Source organism: Antechinus flavipes, chromosome 3 (genome assembly GCF_016432865.1).
Source record: "Antechinus flavipes isolate AdamAnt ecotype Samford, QLD, Australia chromosome 3, AdamAnt_v2, whole genome shotgun sequence".
Classification (NCBI taxonomy): domain Eukaryota; kingdom Metazoa; phylum Chordata; class Mammalia; order Dasyuromorphia; family Dasyuridae; genus Antechinus; species Antechinus flavipes.
In genome coordinates, this window is record NC_067400.1 from 627,743,058 (window position 1) to 627,749,057 (window position 6,000).

A 6,000-nucleotide genomic window follows, 5' to 3' on the forward strand; every position below is an offset into this window, starting at 1 on the left:
ATAAAGTGACATAATCTCTTTTATTCAGCCCTTTCCTCCATCCTAGAAGCAGAGAACTGTCAGGTGAGTGTCTTCTTCTATCTCAGTTTTACATCTAGGGACTCAGAAGCAGAAATTTTTTTTCCAGATGACAATTAGAAAGAGTGTTGAGGCCCTATCTGCCAGGGACAAGGAAGACACCATGAAAAGGCTGTGGAACAGGCCTTGGAATTAGTGATTTTCTCTTCCCTGCTCCATGATCTCCTCGTCTCTCACAAGTGATTTTTCAGCAGCCCATAATTGTTGTCCCTGCCTTGAGAGAACCCTAAATGTTTCATTGGCACCTATTGTGAGAAGCATTTTTCTAAACCCCACTCTCCTGATTTTGCTTCTGTGATATTTTGGATTTTTACAAATGCTATTTCTATAGCATCTTTATAGAATCTAGAATCTAGGAATTCTGTTTTTCTGGTTTTTCTAAGAGTTTTGGGGTAATTTATTTATTTATTAATAAGTACAGTAGGTTATCAATAAAAGGATAATTATTTGGTGGACAGATAAGTTTATATACCCTACAGAACAGTACATAGACCAGGAACAACCAAATAACAATCAAAGCTAATTAGTCAATTGATTCAAGGTGGGATATATTAAAATGAAGGTTTATATATTTTTACATAGAAAAAGTAACTCCATCAAATTACCCATAGCTTAAGGGTATAAGTTCAAAGAATATTGACTTTACTCAAGCATGAGCAGAACAGTATGGGGTCCCCAAATTTAGATTAAATTCATTATAAGGTTGGGCGTAGTCTGCCTGACATTGAGGAGAGTTACCACAATCTCATAAATACTCTCCTTCTGAAGAAGAACTAAACTTTTAAATGACTTCAGAAGAAGGTATGAGAAATAACTCCACTGGACTTTGAAAGGGGGAATTTTAAAGTCTTTAATGACAAAACTGCAGGTGGGCGTCCTATCAAAAAGGAACACTTGGTATCAATACCTGTCCTTTTTTATACTCAAAGCACAAGACATTCTCTAGATGTCCATTGGTTGAGTACCAGAAGTCACAGCCTATCAGGAGTTAGTATTCCCCTGATGTGAGTATGAATCTCTACTTGAGCCCATCATTACTCCTACCTTAGTTGATTTGTACATAGTTCAGCCCTTCCCCTCATTCCCTATTGGTTGAGTACTATCCTCTCTGAGGATTCTAATTCCCCCATGTGAGTCTAAATCTCTTCCTCTGATCACATCATTTGGTATTCTCGACCTGTACTTACAACCGTTTGCAAATCTGAGTCTCTGGCCCTAATTATATTTTCCTTTTTAAATTTTTATTTCCTACCTATCCTAGGTGGTTGAGGAGGACTTAACCAAACCCACCTACGAAAAATCCTAGCCTATTCATCTATTGCCCACATAGGCTGAAAAGCAATTATTATCCACATTAACCCTACTATAACTATCCTAGCAATCCAACTTCCATTTCTTATGATTCAATTTTCTAATTTGTTTCATTTCTCTAATCCAATTTTCATAACACTGTGGAAACTAAATCACAATTCAGTTCTCACAAAAGGGAGAAGTCTGAATCTCTTTCCAAATTAGTGGGGTTTAATACTTTTTTCTTACACTTTCAAATCAGATTAAAATTCCCACCTTTGTCAAGAAGCCTTTGCTGATTGTATTAATACCTGTGCTTTCCTTCTATTTATCATATCTATTTTTTCATATTTCTGTATCTAATTACTCCTTTTGTAATTTCTTATTTTCAAATTTTGTTCCTCAGTAGACTGTGACGTTCTTTTAAAAAGGCACCTTTTAGCTTTCTTTTTTTCCTTAGAATTTAGCATTAAGCCTGTCACACAGTAATAATGCCATCTTGTGGTACTTGTGATTTTTATTTTAAAGCAAAACTTTTAAAAATGATTTTATCATTAAAAAACCTACTTTATACCTTCTTGGTTTTTTTCTATAGTTTAGATTTTTTAACGACTTGGCATCATTGAATTTTTTTCCCTGAAAGTATACTTATGGCATGTCCATGCCTGACATTGAAACATCAAACTCTCACAATATGATATATGGATATATTTCCTGTCCCAGGTTAAGAGAAGTCTCCATTTCCTTGATTCTACTCCTGCCCTCTTCTCCACTCTCATGCCATAAAGAGAGGGACTTCAGACATTAGGACTGGTCTGTTGCTGGGTCCTTGTAAATAGAAGTTAGTTACTTCTCATTTGATCACTTATTGCCCGCCCTGTGTACTGGGAAGTTCCTGTGTACCAAGATCGACTTATGCAATGAGTAAAATTCCCCCCAGTCATAAAGAACAAAATTGGAATCATCTATCAACCTTTTCCTGAGTTTTGTTTCTTCTAAGCTCCAGATCATGAGCTTCCTATGCCTTGTTGAACCTGAATACCAGCTGCTTCTTGATTCTGAGCCTCAGCACCCCTTGGATAACCTCAAGTCACATGTCACCCCTCCATAGTATGGCCCTTGCTAGGTGGGGCTAGCTCTACCCTTTATCAACCTGAAAGCAATTCCAGAAGGTGAGACCTTCATCCCTTTGCATAAAATGAATTTGGCTCCCAATAACTTGAAGGGAAAATGATGTGGTGTAGTTTCTAGGGAGAATATTGCAATAACCCTAATGCTACCTCGCCTTCTTCCTAAGACCAGCTGGCCTGGGGAGTGTTATATTTACACAAACAATGCTGGCTGTCAAATAATAATCTATTGGTCAGTAATAATAAGTTTCTGAGACAATAATGAGGAGCACACCAGACTGAATCACGACTCCACCTCTAAAACCACTCCTCAATTCTACCTTGAAGCCATAAAATTAAGATATCAGTGACATGAAGCACCTGAACCCTCCCCCTATAAATCTATTTTCTTACTCCTGGTTCCTCTCTACATTCTTTCGGAACTTAGCTCACTTTGATTGGCATGACAATTGTAATAAACTTTGCCCTTGTCTTGGAAATGGGGCTGAGCCTGCAAATTCTTTTGAGATACCTTACTATACCAGTCTGGAACCCCAGTGTTTTTGGGGTGTCCTTTAAATCCCAACAAGTTTAACAAACTTCCTCTTATCAATACATCAAAGGCTGGCAAGCATTCATAATTACAGTTTCCGTGTTGTCCATAAATATGGAGTTGTGGTCTGGGTCACCCACGGATTGACTTCCCACAGTGTTCCTCTCACTCCTCTGACACTGAGTCTATCCGGGATTTACTATCAGGCATAGGGGCAGAGACAAAGTTCTGGCTTCTTAATCTCAGTATGCATCTAACCCGAAGTCTTCCCCACCATTTGCACTTGCCCATGGAAATCAAGGACTAAGGAATTGTCACATGCCTTTTAGTAATCAACTGCTATTGCTGTTGCTATAGCTACTAGACTGCAAAAAATGTAAAATGCTGCTTATAGTATATGTAACCTTTCAAGAAAGGACTATATATTGGGGATACCTTTCTGCCTAAAGAAAAAACAAACCCCAAAACGGGACATTCCCTTTTTAGTGAGGTATTTTCAAATGTTTGTTCTGTCCTTTTTCAGCTAGTCTCTGCAATTATTGACTTGCAGCTAACAGATCCAACTGATGCCTCCTGCTTTCTCCTGGAACCAAGATTAATACTTTTCCAACAATTGAGAAATGAGATGGCTGCAATTCTACAAAGATCACATAGGGATGAAAATGGAACCAGCACATCAGAGCTGGGCCACCTAAGTAAGCTTTCTTGTCCCAGCCAGATTTTTTCACTTCAATTCAAACATTTTTGTCCTTTGGGATAGTTTTAATTTCTCTTTAAAATCTCTTTGCTTGCATGATTTTCCTTCAAAATTTTAAAGTAAAGTAAAAATAAGTAAGACAAAATTATAGAAATCTTTCTAAATGATTAGGCGACAACAAAATGTGATTTTTTTTAAATTAGAAGAATTTCTTTCAGGTTTCTGGGAGAAACTGTGGACATGGATTTTCTTTTGGAACTTATTATTTTTTCTCCTTTCAAGTGCCCCTGTACTGCTTTCCTGATGTTGTGTACAAGCACTGAACTCTAAATATGTTTGGGTTATATTAATCTCTTGTGCTATCCGTCAAAGGTTGGGAAGAGGTGGTTTGACCCCCAAAATATATTGTTTTGAGTAAGTGTCATAATGTTACTGGAAAGAATTTACAGGCTTAGACCTTCTCCAATCAAGGGACATATTTAATTATCATGCCATTGATTGGAGGGCTTTGGTTCCAAAGGGGAGTTTTAGCCATTAACAAGGGGAAAGATTATTGCTAAGTTCCCAGCTAGAACTCACTATTAATAAGGGAGAAGACTCCTTTCTAATTAAGTCCTATTGAATTGGCTGTCATAAATCAAATGGTTTCTAATGAATCCTCAACTCAATAAAATAGGCTAATTCCCTAAAGAAGTTAGCAGGGGATTGGGGTACAGGTATTTTCTTTTCTACCACAGAAATAACCTGGGTTTTAATATCATAACTTATCAATCAGATTCGATTTCCAGGAGTTTGTCAGCAGAGGGATTGAACAAGCTATTCAACACCACCCAAATGCAATAAAAGCCTGCTCAGGGTAACCAAAGGCCTGAACAAAACCCAAAGGTAAAGATACTCAATGGTACTTGCTCCTTGCCTCAGAGAAGAGCTTGGCTTCCATAGTGTCTATAATAATTTCTGCTAAGTCTATCTACACCGATCTACGCTCCACCCCCCTGTGTACCTTCTAGATACTGGACTGGTAGGAAGGAAATGGGTTTTTGTTGAGATTTTACCGTCACTGATTCCAGTCTACATCAACTAAACAAGCTTAAGGCAACCTTTTTATTTATTTTATTTTTTTATAATTTTTCAAAGCAACCTTTTTACAGGGAGATTCTGGGTTGGTCTGAAGGAAAAATAAATCAGGAGCTATAGAGAGTAAGCTAACTTTTGAAAGTTCATTTAAATTTAAGATGGGTCAATTAGAATTATCTTTTTATTTATTATTTATTTATTTATTATTATTAAAATTATCTTTTTTTTCCTCCTTTTATATGTAGCTTGCTATTGATTAACATTTATTCACTAAGATCCATGACATCATGGAAGTGGTTCCGTGACATGCAAGTGATTTTGATTTAAGTGAGGGAGAGCTGGTTTACGATTACCATGGATGATTTCATTTACAATGAAAATACATAGAACCATTTGAATTGGATACATTGAGAGAATTATGGGACGTTTTAAATGAAGATGGCCAGCCAAATAGGTGGAGTGTTCATTTGGAGAGATCTTTTATTTGAAGCAATTGTCTCTCTGTTCCTAGTTATCTCTTTGTTTTGTTTTTGTTTTCCATTTATGATTTGTTTTGTTTTTCTGTGAATTACATATTGGCCCCTGGATATGGCAATGGAGGGTCAAATTAAAAGTTTTTCTGCCTTTTGTTTCTAGTGAGCATAAGTGTTATTTTTTTTTTATAATAAATTTTATTTTATTGAATAATAACTTCGCATTGACAGAATCCATGCCAGGATAATTTCTACACGACATTATCCCTTGCAATCACTTATGTTTCGTTTTTTCCCCTCCCTCCCTCCTCCCCCCCCCCAGGATGGCAAGCAGTCCTATATATGCTAAACATGTTGCAGTATATCCTAGATACAATACATATTTGCAGAACCAAACAGTTCTCTTGTTGCACAGGGAGAATTGGATTCAGAAGGTAAAAATAACTCTGGAAGAAAATCAAAAATGCAAATAGTTCACATTCATTTCCCAGTATTCCTTCTTTGGGTGTAGCTGTTTCTGTCCATCATTTCTCCAATGAAACTCAGTTAAGTCTCTTTGTCAGAGAAATCCACTTCCATCAGAATACATATGCATTTATGTTAAACGTATTTTTCACATGAGTTAGGATGTGAAAGATGAATCCAAACAAAAAGGGAAAAGACATTAATTCTCTCTCTGCTGCATTTGACAATGCTGCCCAACCTTCCAAAGTACATTTCTCT

General features: G+C 36.8%; 1 protein-coding gene across 3 annotated transcripts in view; it reads left to right on the forward strand.

Annotated features, from left to right (window-relative positions):
* Positions 1-6,000, forward strand: part of LOC127556671 (uncharacterized) — a 122,599-nt gene that overhangs the window by 33,207 nt on the left and 83,392 nt on the right. The gene's annotated exons all lie outside the window — the stretch shown is intronic.